The sequence below is a fragment of the Achroia grisella genome, unplaced genomic scaffold (assembly GCF_030625045.1).
Source record: "Achroia grisella isolate CSIRO2021 unplaced genomic scaffold, CSIRO_AGI_Agris_v1 utg402, whole genome shotgun sequence".
In the NCBI taxonomy this organism is placed as follows: domain Eukaryota; kingdom Metazoa; phylum Arthropoda; class Insecta; order Lepidoptera; family Pyralidae; genus Achroia; species Achroia grisella.
Genome location: NW_026712841.1, coordinates 5,453,891 through 5,473,730, shown reverse-complemented (window position 1 = coordinate 5,473,730; position 19,840 = coordinate 5,453,891). Strand labels below are relative to the sequence as shown.

The following is a 19,840-nucleotide window of genomic DNA, read 5'->3' as shown; positions in this document are numbered from 1 at the left end:
TAGATTGTTGGTCATAAGTAAAGATGGGCAATGGGAAAAAACCCAACGGGAATATACCCAGGTTATTTCCCATTTGGGAAAAAACCGGGTATTTATGTGGGAAAACACCCAATAGATCGTGATAATTGCGTTAAATAATGAAAATAGACGGGCTATTTTCATTATTTAACGTAATTATCCCGATCATAAAAAAAAAAAACATTTTTTTTAAATTATTAGAACAAATGCAACGAAATATAGTTACTAAGCAATGCGCACATACTTTGCGCCAGAGTATATAGCTGTTGCCTGTTTTCGAAACGTCAAAATTTGTAATGTTCCTTCCTGATTAAGGAACTAAAATAAAACCAGCAGTTTATTATAACAAATTGACGTCTTCTTGTTTTATCATAAGATTTTTTCTGCGCATTATGATGGAATGCTACTTAATTGCAGAAAGAACTTCTATTGAAACTTTTAAATATCTTTGACAAAAAAAAACAACGAGAGATACTAACAATTATTTATTACAAAAGTTACAAAAGTGTTTTTCTATTATTCTATTATTTATAGAGATATTTTTTAACATTCGAAAGAATACTTTGGGAAAGGGGGGAAACGTTACAGCATGGAGTAGTATATATAATATAACGTATTTATTGAATTATGACAATAAACAACGTTAGATTAGCTCTAACTAATAGTAATAGTACTTAAATAGTACGTACTATTTGATATATATATGTATCTACAATTCTACACATTTATCTAGGTGTTATATATGCTAAATATGAAAAAACCCCAATATTATCGTATATATAAACTTACAAATAATATATAGCTATTTGTAAACTTACAAATAAGCCCTAGTTTAAATTTAATTGGCAGAATAATGTAATATTATTTGTGTTAATAATATACATTTATTTAGTAAATATTATTATAAATGACATTATATATGACATAATAATATTTACTAAATAAATGTATATTATTAACAGAAATAATATTGCATATAAAATAAAATATAACATGTTCTTGGTGTATGATGTAAGTTGACAATACATGCCACTGGTGGAAAAACGGAGATCGTGAAGGTTAGTTCACACCCGATTAGTAATAGTGTTACGAATATTTTTATCTACATGTTGTGCCTAATAGAAGTTAAAATTTTTATTACGTTATTAAATCGCCCCGCTCATGCAATATGCACTAAATTTGTTCGGCGGCACTATAAAATATTTTAGCTGATCCGGTGACGTCACCCGCGTCGAAAACCCACATGTTCGCCGCAATTATGCCGTCCTCCAAATATAATATGTGTGGAATCTGACACGACAAATTCATACTGTCATTATTAAATTTTCAACCATTAATTGTACTGCGATTCTACCGTAAGATTGTTTGTCATTCCACTTTATATAAAAAAGGCTGACAACTTCGCTTTTATCAGGTCGTATTTTTATATGTACTGAAAGCAGTATAAGTATACATATATATGGGTTATGCAAATTGCTACGTGCGCTTATTAGCGTAGATATAACGCTGGGTCACATGCCGTGCAAACTGGAGCGTGACGTGACGAATGACCGGTGGTAGGACCCGTAATATGAATTGCAAGCAAACCAGGGTTACCAACTTTAAAACAAAACTGTAAAAAGTCGTTTGTGTGGGTACCTCAGTCTAACCTATTTCAGCCAATAAACTGCTTGCTATGCTTTGTGATATTTTAGTTGTAGGTGCAGATTAGGTAGTGAAATTACTGGATAAGATTTATGATATTATATTATTCCACTGGAATAGCAACGCATGAGTGATGCCACATGCTAATACAATGTAGTTTTATTTATGTATATAAGCGACGGTTACCGATTACATACAGGTGTACCGTCAGCTTGTTTGTCATTCCAATTACATTACATTACAATCCAGTTCCATTTGGTTCTCCAACCTCATTGTATTTTGTAAGTTTATTAGAAATCAATAAGATTCTCTATAAGTCGAAACTTGTAGTAAGATAAAAATGTCCTCATGCCGAGGACCTAAAACCTTGCATCTTACGGTTGGTTTCCCTGACTGCCACTGGTACCTGATACAGCATTAGTGCGAATATTTCGTTCCGATCCACTTCACTAGGCCAAACGATATGTTCTACAGCAAGCCTTATATTAATATATAAATTTTTATTTAATACTAATATTATAAATATTTGAAAGTCTATTCATCTCTTTTTTTGTTATCTTTTACATTAAAATGGCTCAACGAATTTTAATGAAATTGAACAGAAAAATTCTATTACGAGGATGGACAAATAAGAATTTGCGAGTAGATATTATTAATATAAAATTAAAATATGTGTAATAGTTTGTCGGGTTCAATAAAAAATTTAAAGTAAGAAAGAAACTTAATAGTAATCATAATTAAATTGTAAATAAAGTATTTCATAGTAAAGTAATGCTTTGCTTTTTTAACGTGTGAATAAATATAAAATATCATCGAGTTTATTTACTTACTGTAGAAAATTCTCATAGCAGCTCGTCTTGTATGGAAAGAGTTCGTTGAAAACGGTATTATTGCTGTGCCTATACCTGTAATAAAAAACGTACAATCCATTTTATTGTATGTACCACCTCTTTTATTAGACTATATATTTAATTTAGGTATAATACTAATTCATGGTTCTATAGTAATAATGAAATTTCTATTTCAGGTATGTGATTCAGGATTATGGACTGTACAACGCTATAAAGTCAAGGTCAAGGTGAGAAGTTTTATATTGCAGTTTGCATGGTGTAAAAAAGTGCTCAACATTACTGTAATAACTGTATACACTCGTATCTATATTGCACTCCAAAGACCTTTCTAGAACGACCTACTGAATATTAAAAAGTAATTTCTGAAACTTCTTTATCACACTTCGAGTCAACTTCAAAGCGTTTCGTTTGGTAACCGCTCAACGAAGCTTGAACGTGTTATTTTTCTGAATAGCTCGTGTAAGACGAGCCTGGCCCGTAGGTACTGCGTTTCAGACTTTTTGCCTTATTTTATACTCTTATTCGGTCTATAAAAGTCTCGCTCTGCCGCAGAGACCGAGATGACGTAACCCCTGAGATCAATACACACATTTGCAGACTTTATAGACTTTTTATCGAGGTTCATATTGGAAAAAGGAAATTTGCAAAATTAGCATTGGCGAGGTATTCTCCGCTAGATAATAGCTACTATATTTTAAAGTTGGCAGTTATTTTAAAACTTCTATAGTTAGACTTATATTCAGATTTCTTCACATTTATACTAAGAAATGAACTTTTGGATATTGACATAATTTTATCTATTCTTTTGTTTACTTACTGTGTCTGCTGTTGTTGTTTGCTTTCTATGTTCATATACCTATCACAGAATAGTTATTCGTAATTTACTTGAACTAGTGGTGGTTTTGGGTTGATATATTGCTGTCTTAGAAACAGGAATATGCGTTATCCGACAGTAATTGCAATTATCAAAACAAAACTTTAAACACACTGATTAGTTTATGAGGCATGCAAAAGGAAACAGTTATATGCGTTTATACCGCGTTATTCTACTGAGCAATTCAATGTTAATTAACAAAAAAAATCGGGAGTGAATTTAATTTATTGCTGTATTAAGTACTTGCGAGTTCATCTACTTTTAATATTTCTTTTTTATGATAATAGAAAGCCTATGTCAATCGTGGTGTTAAGATATACACATCTAATTTCTTTAAGATCCCTTTAGCCATTCACCAGTAACGCAATAAACAAACTTCCAGACTTTCGCATAATCTTAGTATGGATGTATTCCAGCAAAACAAAATTGGCTGTCTAGTGTTCTTATAATGAAATCCGAATGGTACGCAGTGCCGTTGCAAGCGCGAGTTACAATACTAATGAGCCGTCTGGCCATTGACAGATGTCGTGCGTGCGCGGGAAACAAACGGGCGAACGGGAATTGTTACTTGTTAGTGTTAGTATATTGCAATGAGCAAATAACCACTATAATATATAGCGAAGTTTGCCTGTAATGAGATAGTAGCGTTTGATACTCGGGTTATATATGAGAAACTTCTTAGTATTTTATGAATTCAGCGTGCGGGTGTTGGGTCATGTGCAGAGAGGTAAACTCCGAGGAGCTCCCGAGACTTGTTACCCGGGTAGGTTTTTGCTCTTTGCCCACGTACTACAACAATTAAGTCAATACTCACTTTCAACACTCCTGTTTCTCTACATGTCCAGCCAAGACTTGTTAGGAGCCTGCTAGTGTAGCTTTAGATACACGTTCTAGGATTGTAGAGAAATTTCGCTGGTATACCTCTCGCTCCCACTTCGATCATATCTTTCCTAATTCGTATGTGTATAATATTTTCATTCCGAATTATTCGATACGATTCAAGTATTTCGCTAAGACTAATATAATGATTATCTTCTGTGTTCTTTATTACAGACTAACTTATGATTTTGACTGTATGTGTAACTGATGACTGTAATTTTATAGCGTTATCTCAGCCTTCAATTACAAACACAGCTTACAAAGCAAAGTTCTAGATGGCTTAAATAGGTGAGTCAGAGGTAGACAAAGCACTTACAATCTGTCTCGGACAATTTTAAGTCAGGTCTTAAATTGAAATCGAAAAGAAAGAGGCTCTTAGTTGAAGTTTATCTTAAGTGTTATAATATTTTTTTTTACTGAAACCTACAATAATAAAAATATTTGGTAATAAAAGCAATTCTTTTCCCAGTATATGTAATTTTAAACTCGTTATTGAATTAACTACTACGAAGTTATTATATTACTTCTGTTATATGTAATTTTGCCATCATTAAAATTTTGAAATAGTATTAGAAATGAAAATAATCATTATTCAAATAAACTTATTATAAGCACTTTTGAATAGTCACATTTTTTTATTCTACGCTCATTCGGAATGCAGATTCATCGTAAGAAGAATGAGCAAGAGACTTGTGTGTTGCTGTTTTAAATAAATTGTTGACAAAATTCAAAATACGAAGTTAAATACCTACTCTATTTTGAACTTTGTACATGGTTTGTTTAAGAAAATCATAGGCACGATGTGACAGATACTTTTAAGACAATGTGCTCACATTACTGTCATACCACTAGCACTAACATTTTCTTTAATGATGTACTGACGTCATTAAACATGACAGAATTTATGGAATTACAAAGCAAATTGGCTTTGTGAGATCATAACTTGTAAGTACTTACATATGTATAGTACTAAAGATATTAAAATATAAAGCTTAGATAAGATAATATTATATACTAGCTGTACTCGCGACTTCGTCTTCGTGGAAATTAACTTTATTTTTCTGAAATAAAAGTAGCTTAAGTTATTCCTTTTTAAAAAGTGCATAATATTAAATAAAATTCAAACGATTATTCATAATTCTCCTATTATCTTTACATATATAATATATTCGTTACAATTTTTTTGTGAATTAACTACATAGTTTTCTCATTATATATAAATATGTTTGTTATTAATTGTTTGCGAAATTACAATTCAGATCATGGATTCAATTGACTTTTATACAACAGTTTATTATTGACACTTCTACCGACAAGAAAACGAATGTGATTGTATCAATTTGGGTGCGAGGCGGCCGCATCCGAATAGCGGCGCGCCGTGATCGCAGCTTCCGATGGTTTTCCGCTATCAATATCAATCAGTGTCCACTGACCGTCGGATAGTGGTCAGAATGTTATTAGGGTGCTGTCACATTAACTACGCCTATGGACAGGACAGACGAATTTCTGTTTCGTTAGTACTTATAAACCTACCTATATATATACTAACTAACCCCGCAAAACGTTGTTTTTGTTTTGCTATATAAATTGAAATCGCTAATATAAAATAAATGTCTATGCTTCTAGCAGGTAAAAATTTTGGGTTGTAGGTATGTATTTTTTATTGGCATAAAATAAAAAAATTACCAAAATATTAAATAAAAAAAAATATTAGAAATGGACAACCCTTATCAGCTAGGGGTATGAAAAATAGATAGTAGCCGATTCTTAGACCTAGGTACTAAATATGCATATAAAATTTATATGAATCGATCAAGTCATTTCGGGGCAGTATGGTAACTAGATACATTTTATACATAAGAAGATATGATATAGGTACATATAGGTTAGGTTTATAGGTTTATAATTTATTATAATAATATACATATATAAATGATAACTTTAGTTACGTATATTGTCTTATAAAAAAAATCTATGATAGTATAGGCAGTGCCGTAACTACAGGGTGGCAAGTTGGCAAAATGCCACGGTCCCCCAAAGGAAGGGGCCCCCGGCCCCGGAGAGGACAATCGCAACTCCTAACATTTATTATTACACATTTAGTCAAAAAAATGAATCTTAGAATGGTATAGTTTCGCTACATAGGTAACGAGCTATCCTAATGATTAAAAAACCATACTCCTTTTTATGGCTCCAGAGATGACTATCAGTTTAGACATATATATAAATTAAATTATAAGTATACGTATTCTTTTCACTTCGTACAGAGAGGTAGTGTGAAGGTGCTCTTATACATACGTCAAGTGTCTGGATTATCCGGCGCGGCGTTGAGTGTCTCACGGCCGCGGCTGCGATCAAAGCCAGGGATGGACCTCATTTATAAAATTGACACGTGTTGATACTAGATGTATTCGATTCAGTCACATTTTAGGTATAGAATTTGAAATACATAAATCAGATCATTGCACTGCGATGGATAATGTAACTATGAAATTTATTATTTACTGGTTTTTACTCGTAACTTCGTCTGCGTATAATTTAAGTTTTATTTTCTAAAAATAATAATGTCTAAAATAAAATTTTCGTAAGTTACTTTTTATAACATTAGCTATGTGCGAATGAAAGTCCCGTCAAAATCAGTTCAAACGTATTAGAGATGCCTACGAACAAATAGATAGACAATAATCTTATTTTTTTTATATAAGTGCTGTACACACTTTCATATGTATTTAGTGAAAAACTGTTAATTTACAAATAGACACTTCAATTTTATTTATTTGTAGAAATCGTGTCATTCATATTAATACTATAAATGCGAATATTTCTGTCTGTCTGTTGCATTTTTATCTCTAAACATCTGAACGTTTAACTAATGAAATTTGATATGAAGATATATTATATCATGAGGAAGGATATTGGTTATTTTAAAGTTTTTCTTCAATTTGTCATTTTCTTTACGTATTCCTTAGATTGCGAAAACTGTAGCAAACGGGTAACACAAAATACCTATTCGTTACATAGCCACAAGCTATAGACAAGCAACAGAATGGTATCTGTATAAAAAATATATCAGTGAATTTAAAAATAGAATCACGTAAATTTATATTAACGTAAATAGCTGGTTTCTGAGCTTATAAATACGCGGCTAGGTAAACAGACAGGTTACTTTTGGAATGGATTACAAGGGAACCACTCTACTTTACTTTTATATCCGCCACCCGTCGAAATATTAAAGTCCTTTTCGAGTGGATCCTTACCACCGTAACCTATTCAATATTCAAATTTTTCTACAGGTTTTGTAGAGGGGTATTTAGCTATTTTTAGAAATAAGTACAAAACTCGCAGTTACGCCCACGCTGTTTTCTTTCTACTGTGAAGTTGTTGTTTCTAAAACATTGTGCTACTGTTATGTCATAATAGAATCTCTTAACGTAGACTTAATTTTATAATTGTTACTTTGTGAACCGACTTTTAAAATCCGTTAAAACGTAGAGCACTACTAATATAGGAAGAACGTGGTTCTTATTTAAAAATAATAAAATGCTTAGGAGTTTCTTTTACAAATGCAGTGTAACTGTAAACTCTAATTACGTCGACCGAACATTTTTTTATGTCATTGACGCCAAAAGGTAGCCCTCTTCTGTATAAGTGAACAGTAGAACTGTTTATGAGATGAGCTGTCGGCTTGTTTGCCATTCCAATGGATAAAAAAAAGATAAATATATGTAAGTATGTTGACAGGTGGAAACATTAATAAAAGTAAAGATATTGGTATACATTCATAATTTATTCATATAAGACATAAATTTATTTGGTGCGAAGCTATAAACCAAAGGTATATTAATAGGTAATTAAAATATAATTACGACTTAATCTGTCACATTATTATTATACTGTTTTTTTTTGCAGCTACGTTATAGTAATAATAAATCAAATGAATAGTTACATAAAATGTACCTATTTCAGTATAGAATGTGGGTGGAAACCTGTTAATTATTTTAATAATTTGTTGTTTACCATTATTTGGTGTTTTAATGTGAACATTAAAGATAAACAGTTTGACCGTGGCTGACTTTGTACTTACAGACTTATCTGCGTGGGGTGACGTTAAGCACCATACTTTGTAAGCTTTGTTTCGGTTTGATGGGCGAGTCTGTCAGTGAAACTATAGAGGGTTAAGGCATGACATCTTAGTTCTGAGGAAACGTATCAATCGATCGAATCGATCGAATCGATCGATCGATACGTTTATCGAATATCGGGGATATGATATGATGAAATGATGTATATGCAGTTGATCTTCTAAATAAGTTACGATTATCGATTTTTATCAGATAAAATATAAAAAAATATCTTAAGATTTGTTTTCGGTGCACCTTAAAGTGTAATGTTATCTGCCTAATATTAAATTGCGGCTTGCGTGAGAGCTTTTGAAATTGGAAAAGTTTGTAGTGCTGTGTGGGCGGACTAGTATAGTTGGTGGTGATAGGGAATCGCAGCGGCATTCCTTCATCATGCAATCGCAGCACGTCCTACGCCTTACCACGCTTGTTCGGGTGATATCACACATTTCCCCGTTTATTGACATGCAGAAACAGCCAAGAAATGTAAAATTCTTAATATTTTGTTTTAATAAAAATCAGCTCTATCCCATTGGAATAAGGTATCCGTGACTGAAAGTGTTGATATTCGTGTTTATGTGCCACATGTTAAATTTATGTACGCGCTGTATTCACATATAAAACATTTATATCCGTATAATAGTATGTACCTACTCCTGCAAAACATACGTTGAGAGAACTGCGGAGTAGGGTTGCCAACCAGGGTTAAAACACTTAGTTTCGTACCAAGAAACGAAAAATCTGGTAATAAATCGACATAAGACAGTTTCGGTGCTCAAGCGGTTTAGCACACCGCTTTACTTCCGATGGACGTGGGTTCGATTCCTCGCACGGTGCAAAAATTTATATTTTTGAGTATGATCGTTTACATCGATCTGGGTGTTTTCTATGTATATTATGTACGTATTGAAAAAAATCTAACTATTTATATCAGTTGTCCAGTACCCATAACACGAGCTAGCCGTGGGACTAGATGGCGTTGTGTTAATTGCCCTGGGTTATTTATTTATTATTATTGGATTAATTTGGCTCTTTAATCTCGTATATCATAGTATTTTGGCCGATTGTAGTAGGTAAAAATCTCGTATGTCGTATATAACGTAAAGCACCAAAGGCCAAATATCATGTATTTGTACGAGTAATCTCGTAGCGTTGGCATCCCTACTGCGAAGTAGGTACGCCTTATAAATTATTCGTACCATTTACAGTCGCATATTGTAGCAATTACATTTTAAATATTTTATCAACACAATGGATATAAATTGTATAATGCTTTTGTAATTCAGCCATGAATAATTTATGGTGCTCAATCATAGGCTTTATTTGATTAGTAGATTCCCAAAATTTAGGAACTCGGCATTGATGTCACTTGAATAATTTTATGCTATTTGAATAATACTATTCGCTGTTTATATATTTACTATTATATTGTTAATTTTGTTTCTTCACTTCAATATAAATATGAAAGTTTTTATCATTCTCTAGTGTTTTAATACGATTGTGTATCTATGTAGAATTTAAGTATACTTGTTCACTTATTACTCACGACTTTGTGTGCTTTTTAAAAATAAATAATGGATAGCTCGTGTACTATCTTCGAATCAAATTGCATTAATTTCCATTCAGTCGTTTCGTGGTGAAGAGGTAAAGACAGACAGATAGACGGACACGTTTTCACATTTATAATATTAGTATGGATTAATTATCAATCGAATATTAATATGTCAAACTGTCAGATTATTTTAAATAGGATGTTGAATTTCTAAAGAATATATATCTGTTAATACGAACTCGTATATCACGAAATGCAAATTAGGTTTATATTAATCTGAAACTGTCGTTATGTACAGTTATATCAGATCAATAGGTGCAGATAGTGACGTTATATTTTTAATTGATTTTAGGTACGAAGTGTAAAGCGGAATTTTAAATAAGGTGTATTTTCTACGAAATTAGGGCGGACTATGAAATTTCGCACACTTGTAGTTTAGAGAATGCAGAATGGTAGTATTTTTTAATTATGGAAGAAATATACATAATCAATAAAAAAATATTGCACGCACTACCATATATTTGACACACATGCATAGAAGTATAGTCAAGACAATGGAATCTTCATACTGTTTAAACTTATAATTTAAATTAATTATGTTTTCACCATCAGGCGACCACTAATATGTATTCATAATTTAGCATCTTTGGATTTTCTTTGTGTTATGAAATTATAATGGAATGGTGCACCCTGTGATAACGGTTTACGCTGGTGGGGCCAGAGCTACGCTACCAGAGCAGGATGATAAGATGAGCATGAGGTCAGATCAATTAGACCATCGTGACAAATTCACCAGTAATTTATAAAGATGGTTTCCAGGGGGTCCCACGTCAAATTCAATTTGAAATGATACATTATTAGCAATGGTATTACAAGTCCACATTACTAACAATCCCTTTCTCCCCAGCTTATTAGGATTTAGTGCGCCAATTCATATGTGCTTTATTATTCTACATATTTTCTAACATATTAACTTTGATATTATCGAAAACCAAGTTATGGTAGATATTTTATTAGAACGTATGTTAGATCATATTAATTTATTAAGCAGCAATTAAAAAAAAATCGTATAATACATGAATTTGAATAACTTTCACAGCGAATTAAATTTGTCGAAACTAGAAAACAATCCTGTTTGTAGTATAAGCTCGACAGTTCGGTTTTCTAGTATGTAGGTATGTATGTAAAAACGAATGTTTGTACTAAAATTAGATAAAAAATTGCCATCAGAGAGCGACCGTAGATTTCTAGTTAGTTACTTTTTAATGAGTACCTACTTTGCGGTAATTTATTGTGAGTTTTAACAACTTTTGAATTTTCTTCAGGAACTCGGTCATTAAAAAGTTTGTTCTCTACTGTATTTACGCAGGCCCGCTAGCGAAGTTTGACTCGCTGCTTAATTGTTTACACATTTTAATTGTTGTAGTTTAATTGCAGTGTACACCAGCGAATCTGTTTCAACGAGTCATCTTAGTGAACTGTAGATACCTAAATATTAATATTTTCTATATTTAAAAAAAAACTCCATCATTATCTGTCGAAATAATTTATAAACGAATATCCATATAATATAGTATTAAAAATTATTTGAAATAGTTTCAGGAAAATATTGCGTAACCCAAAAAGAACAATAGTATAAATAGGAGTGGGAGGAAGAAAACTATTTATTCAGACGTACCTACAATTTTGTTACATAAATATCTTTAGAAAAACAAAACCTATTCCGATGTTTATTTTTCCTGGATTAATAAATAGTATATATATTTGCTTCCATGTTGGATATCGGTTGATATTTCTTATGAAATTATATTTCAATTGAGCCTATAGAGGATAACAAATAAATGTTCTGGGCATAAACTTTTACTTCGATGGATTATAACGAAGTTCTGTCTATACATGTCTGTGGGAGCAAAGATTATTTGAGATCAGGTCACTTAGGCCAAGAATTTATTACTTAAGATGGCTTCCAGTATAGACGGCGTGGAGGTAAAGCTAAGGTATATTGCGAGCTTCATTACTAACAATCTTCTCCACTAGTTTTAACTTTGGGTGATATCTTTTTTTTCGAACTATTTTAATGCTATAGATCGCATATTGCCTTTACAGCTTACCCGAACAAAATGGTAGCGAGTACAGAGGGCATTTTAAACCCGCGGAAAGGTTTAGAAGTCGCAGAAGGCCAACTCCAACCTGACGAAATCGGTTTGAGTCACACCTTGTATGTAAAGTGGTAGTAATATATTTACGGTAGTCAATATAAATAAGTAACATTAATATAATAATTCGAAGTATTGAAATGAGGTGTCGACTGTCGAGATTTAATTCCAATTTATGTAGTTTAGTTGGCACACAGCATTTATCTACTAATATTTTATAAATCATCATATTATTAACGTTATTCACTAATTTTACAATAGACTTCGTTATTGGACTTTATTGTTAACATTATAAAGTATACAATGCTGTAGATAATGATGTCCGAAAAGCTACTATACAATTTTTTTTTCTTACTGCTGGTTTCTTGTTTGATGTATCGTGATATGAGGATTATTTCGCATGAACACCCACGTACTTATATTATGCGCCTACACAGCTTTTCCTTATTAGTTTGCATTGCTTTGTTAAACCGACTTCAAAAGTGAGGTTCTATTCTGTCTATTAGATTACATTTCCGCCAATCCTGAACCTAATTTGGTTATTCTAGTTTTAATCGATAAAGGGTTTACTGGCTTGTTGGTTACAAACTAATTTAATCACTATAATAGTGACCCACCCTTCGTACGGGTGCTCTTAATTGTGTGAGTTTTGTATATATATTGACTTAATATATACCACATTTTACTCTGGAATGATATATCTCTTAAACAGTGAAATAATTCCTAAATCAGTATAATGGTTCCGGAGTTTCTCCATAACAATATCCGCTCTCTCTCTCTCTCTTGTTTTATTTTTTTAATTCTTTACTAATTTAAGGACTTTTGTCCATTTTTGGTATGTCAACCCGCGTACCTTAATCTTTAATAAGCATAGATTGTTTTTGTAATCAGATAATAAGTTAAAATGTATGCGTATAATAATATATATGCGGTATAATAAGCGAAAGTGTTACATAATATAACCTTGGGTCATTCGTTCGACTGTACTTTATGAAGTCACAGTAATTGAGTTGTTAAAAGTATGTTTAAACTTTTCGTGTCGGTCAAACATTTGTACATCGCGTCGCGTGTAAGACAAGTTATTAGTTTCGAGTTTGTCCGTGATCTCATAATGTTGAGACAACAAGTAGCTACTTGTGGCGTTTGGAACTTGTTACGAAGACAAATACACGGTGCAGGGTGTGATGTTCTAATTTACACACCTTGATTCGAGGTCTTGCTTTGGAAATATGGTACTTCGGTATCTTATGCCCCACACAATTCTAGTTTTATTAATATTTTAAATTTATCTAGTTTGGTGTATATTATGATATTTAGAGGGAGACTATGACTGTTTCCATTATAATTTATTTTACTATTGTTAAGAGAAACGAGGTAGATTTTGTACAAAACTGTCGACATGGTTACCTCTGCTCCCCCATGCAACTTCGTTGTAAGGTATATGACTGATTAGACAGTGAAATTACAGGATAAGTGCTATGACAGTCGTCACATAATAATGTATTGCTTTACAGTTTGATAGACTGACTGATTTACTTTTATTAAGTGTCTTTACTTGTACATTTTGAAAGAAAGATATATAAATAAATAGCTTTTTTAGTCATCATTGGGGTAACTACGATTTATATATGCAGTTGTAACCCGAGATACAATGTGGATTCGCAATTAACTAAACAGTCACATTTCTAGGTCTGTAACGTGACTAGAATAACAAAAGAATACCTCCAAGGTATAGATTATTTCAACGAATGATAGATATGCACAGCGGGGAACCGATCGTTAGTTATAAGTACTTATCATAAATTAAGTACGAATACAACACTACAACAAAGGTTCTTTTGATACTGTATTTTAAAAAATATACTTATTTTACATAATTGCAATGTTTTCCATAGACAGATTTATGAAATTTTATTCTATTTGGAGCACCACAGACTATATCCAATATTTTATCACACGAAAACGGGACAAACTTATAAGTTTCGATATCTTTCCTTCTAATTTGTTTTTAAAAATAGAACTAATATTATTTTTATACTTTAATAAACTCTATTTCTAGTCTTTATTCATTATATTACTCAAGAGTTCTGTTCACTCGTGTACTAAGCGTCAATACAAACAAGATATACAGCGAAACAGGTCTACCAAGATAAACGCTGCAGATATGAAATACGTAGCAAAAACTAAACGCAGAATTGATTTGTATAAATAGTTGTGTCGCTATGTGACAGAGTTTATTTCCTTTGTCGTTTTTTTTAAACGTTGGCTTGGTTCCATCGGTTGTCGAGATACATCGCTCGTCAATGTACGCTGAGTTTACGTAGAGTGAATGCGTCAATTTAATTATCTACGAGATAATCAGTCCACACAGTAAAGTATAGATACTATCTGTATTTGTATTAGGTTAATATAAAGTTATTCGTTCGTACTTGGATATCACATTGTATAAAATTATGTGCGTGAAAGTGTTTAATATAAATTAAGTTTTTTTCACATGTATAATTTTTTAAGATTTATGCTATAAATTGATGAAAAATGTTCATTGTTCGCTTTCAGCAGGAAAAACAATTACATAAATTAATATGTATATAAATATAAAAACATATAATTACAGTAAGACACAGAGGTATTAATTGCGGTCTTATCACTAAATAGCAATACCTAATTTTATTTGATTGTTAGTCCTAATAGGTAGTCTTTTTATAAATCGTGTGCTGCGTGAATGTCATATTAACTGGCGTGTATGATGCCTATATTATTATATAATTTATACAGTTCTCATTTTTTTCTTAAGGTTCTTATTATTTTACCTTAAGTTTTCAGATAGAAGGTACAACTAGTTATAACTAGTAACTAACTGGCTGTTGGCTTATTATTTCCTTTTTTTTGGGAAAGGTATGTGACACCTAAGATGCAGATTAATTCTATACTACTTCAGGTGGCACAATTATACCTGTATAATTAAATGTATTTTCACTGCTATGTACAATTTAAACTGTCTAACGTAACCTAAGATTGTAGTAAAAAGTTATATATTGTGAGTTTGTCTGTAAAAATATCGTCTTACATTGTACAAACTACTTGCACAACACGCAAGTGTGATTTTATAAGTCTGAGTTCATCATTTATAATAAAGACAATATGTTATAAGTCTGATTTACATTACAAGTATGTAGGTATATATAATACCATCGAGGTAATATATATATTATATACTAGTAATGTACGCAATTACCTCGACGATAAATACTGTTGATTGACTTGGCATATTGACGCGTGAGATCATTCTACAATAAAATTACGAGTACGAGTTTGTTTCTAATGGAAATTCCATGTTGGCCAGCGTTTTTATTTTACCATAATTTGTAATTTATGATAATCATAAAATTATTTTTATCCGTATTACTATTTTTAAATTGTCACTTAACAAATTTATTTACTTTTTGAGGATACATTTTTTTTTACACTGAAACAAATGGACATTGTTGTTATTAATTGCTACACTTATTTTATTTAAAGAAGCTGACGTTCCAACTGATGGTAAGTGGTAACCATTGCCTATATGACCATCACGTTATCATGTGCCACCCGTACACCTCATTAGTTACCATTCCGGAGGAATAATGTTTCATGAATAATACAAATATTTATACCATGCGAGAACTCCATACCGCGACCATTGAAAGTAAGACGATGTTTAAACAGCTAGACCATCGAGTCAATTATAATATCAGGTATAGAAAACAAGGCATACATATCTAATAAAAAACAATTAGATACGATCCTTTCAATATTTGAATTGTCGATGGTAGATTTTAATTGTAGTGTAACATTATTTATTAATTATAATTTATTTTGTATAAAACATACATATATTTAAAATATATATTTATTCAATTAATGTAATCTGTAATCTTAAATGTTAGTTTCTAAAGATGTACGTCAATTTGACATACATTTTTAGAAGTCAATGTCATTCAAATATTCAGATCAAAGTTATTTTTTAAAATAAAACTTTATGATCAAAACGGGAAAATAACAAGATTGTCATTGTCGGTTGAGATATAAACAAGTTGAGAAGATAAACTGCAAAACTTTCAATATATTTCATTATTTCAAATAATTATTGGTTGTAATATGTGTTAAACTGGAATTATATATCTATTATTAAACAGCTGTTAAAGTAGTAAAAGGTGCAATATTCTACACTTGACCCATTTTTAGTACCTGATGCTAAGAGTATAACGATTGTTGTGAAATGATAGCGAGCGATTGAATAATAAATAAACATCCGCGTATATTATACGTGGATAGTATTTTCAATTAAATATTCAACGGTAGGTATGTCTACTGATAAGTGCATTACACATACTGATTACGTACCTACTATATGTTTATATACTTCGTCTGGGTGTATATTATTGTTATTGGCCTGCGTGCATCGTATCAATTTTATTAAGATGATTTCAATGGAAAAAACCGAGCTATAATCTGTTTTTTATACTTGGCATTTATGTAAAGAATTTAGTATGGTTTTTATCGATGTTACTGATTTAGAAATTAAAGATAATAAATTGTTATTGGAGGACTTGTGAGTATTCTGTATGTCTGTGAGCGCTAATCTCGGAAATGGCTTTACTGATTTGGGTGCGGTTTTAAATAATGTGTTTCCTAAACTTTGCTTACAGCGTAGCGTACAAACAAAAAATATATAAAAAATTTTTTTGTCACAGTTCGAAGTCCCCGGTGCAGGTAATTTGTATACATTTTAAATATTGTTTTGTCTATTAGAACAATGTTTTGGCATCTTTTAATCCTAACGAAGAACTGTGTGTATGACCGTGTATCTCTTAAAAATACCTACTAGGCTTATTAACAGACAGATGGTGTAATAGCAAAATACTTCAAGGACATTGAATAGCCACAGAACATATCAAGTTAGGTAGTGAACGGCAGTTGTATATGTCGGTGACCTTTGCCTACTCATACATACAACAAAGATGTCACCACATTAGGGTTAGCACAAATACTCCAATAGACAATTGCTATTGAATAAAAATCTATACATAATGACTAGGGCCCTCACTGGATACTGCAAATTAAATAAACATATGGGAAACCTATGCCTGTGCACAACAAAAATCTGCAGATTTTGATAAGTTGAAGAGGTAACGCCACTACACATCCTATGTGGTTGGAAAGCTTAAACTCTAACATGAGGAGATAAAAACAATCGCTCCTGCTTAGTTTTTATCTCCTTAAGAATATCCTTCAATTCTTGTCCCTAACAGATCTAGGTGATCACCTTAGAATGGACGAATTGTATGAAATTTGTACTTGGGTAAGTGTCAGTTTTCTCTCTCTTTTCTTGGGAAGATATTTTTTCAAGTAGCGAATGTAGAGCACCTTTTTTGTGTTCGGTTGTTGGACTGTGTGTCAACCCTATGAATTCATTGGTGTTTTTTTATTTCATATCAGTATTTTTTATTTAATATGAATACAGCTTTCTGTGCACATGTTGAATAAAAAATCTAATAGGTATGATTCAAGTACTCTTACATCATTGTCATATACATATATTAGAATTACCTAATGGAATGGAGAATGTTGACAGGAAATTCTATGATTTACCCATCAAATATTTTTCCATTATTAAAAACTGGGTATGAGACATAGCATCTTAGTCCTTTGGAATTGCAATGAATTAGGAGCACCAGGAGGGTTAATTACAAAAAAATATATACTCAAAATGTTAAAGATACCTGCAGACTTGCACATTGCCATGGGAGCATGCTATACTGTTCTGATAAGCCGTACTTTGCGACTCTGAGTTCTAGGGTGTTATATTTTCTATGACAATTATTATTTGCTTACTTGTGTACTTCAATACAGAATACATACACCAATATTTTGTTAGAATTAGAAAGAAATATAAACAAAGAATGAGATTAATTATCTTTAATAGTTCATTGTTATGAACAGGAAAAGGTTATTAATTGAGTCGTCTGATACATACTAAATATATATTATTCTATTTATTTATTATCCTTAATTGATATCACCATCATAGTAGGCAACCAAATCCAAATCTGGACACGATACGTGATATATTTTTCATACTTTGTATGAGACAAACTTTTAGCTTGCGGGTGCCAAGTTCATCCTGTAGCAGAGAGGGAAACTCCCGGATCCTGAAACCCGAGTGTAGGTTTAAGGTGCCCCTTTGCCAACATACGTCAACACTCACCTTCACCGCTTTTGATTTCATATCCAGCTAAATCAGCCAGTGATAGTGTAGTTGTAGATATACATTCGAGTATTGAACTTACTGCAGTTCTAGACAGTCCAAAATCTTTTAGAAGGTTGTAGAGAGATTTTACTATCGCTCCCACTTCGACCGCATGTAATTTAACCATATAGCCATTTTCCTTAATTTGTATATTAGTTCGTAATATTTATATTTTTACAACATTATTACATGATAGCGTAAAAATAAATTTCAATACAAACTTAAATCTACTATTATCTACTTTTAAATTACCAGACAGGGCACGTAGGTAACTGAAATGCCTCCTGATCCTTCCATTACCCGCCGAATATGGGAACACGTAATAACTGGCAATAATTCACGTTTTATCACGGAAACATAATATTCGTATATCCGTAAAATGATCGCGTAAAGCCGTCATTTACTACGTACAATATTTAGGTTATTGTTGGCCTGGTTACAACAACTAGTGGGCATTGTTGACACGCGATTCTAATAATGCGTCGCGTTACACTTTATTTGTTTACATTAAGAACATAAATCTTAGACGGATGAGTCATGAATTATAAAGTGGGAGGTGCGAGATTTTTAATGTAGAGAGATAATTAGAAATGCTTTTTTATTATTGTATTATTAAATTTAGAAAATTTTAATTAATAAAAAATGCTGTAAACATTACTAGAAGGTACAAAAGCATGGGGTATCGCCGTTTCACTAATTTCTCCAATGATTCTAACACCACGGTTGTCTAGCGTTTAAGCACATTGCCTTACGTCCACGTCCGATGGTCGATCCCTTCACAATTGCATTCATGAGTCATCACATACAATTTGGAACTATTTAGATAGTGCTGTGTATATTGAACAGGTTTATTTATTTATTTGCATTGCAGCAATGTTATACTTACTTTTTTTTTAAATTAATTCGTCACATCCAGAGAAGAGATCTATTCTCTTGCTGACTAAGATGAATTTGATGTTATGGATTCAGATCGGGAAATATATATTTTTAAGTATGTCCTTAAGGAAAGTAGGGCATCGGAAAACAGAGATTTTAATTTTCTTATTAATACCAATTTCCGAATGCATCATTGGAATGCATATAACAATTAATATATTATTATTTAAATTAGAATTAATTTAAATAATAATAATATTTTCATTATACACATTAACTTGTAGTTTTTTATTCTACTTGCTACATTTGGAATTTATATTTAGGATGAAAATGGCAGTTGCTGCTACTTTCAAACAAATGTCATAAAATTTTACATGTGAAAAATTATTTACTTAAATAAATAGTTACATTAAAATAGTTTAACTCAAATATTCTAATCTCATTAAACGAATAATTAATATCTGCCTATTATTAAATCAATCATTCTTTTACAGGTACGTGGTGGCTGTGACGACTCTAATACTGCTCCCCTACTCCTTAAGAATTCAGGAATGTTCACGTAAATACATAAATATTATCA

General features: G+C 31.7%; 1 protein-coding gene and 1 long non-coding RNA gene across 2 annotated transcripts in view; both read left to right on the top strand.

Moving 5' to 3' along the window:
- The window catches only part of LOC131844295 (division abnormally delayed protein), a 134,016-nt gene that overhangs the window by 14,314 nt on the left and 99,862 nt on the right, over positions 1 to 19,840 (top strand). The window lies entirely within an intron of this gene.
- Positions 973 to 19,823, top strand: LOC131844296 (uncharacterized). Its single transcript, XR_009357578.1, has 3 exons — positions 973 to 1,076; positions 2,690 to 2,740; positions 19,755 to 19,823. It is a non-coding gene; the product is annotated as an uncharacterized LOC131844296 (long non-coding RNA).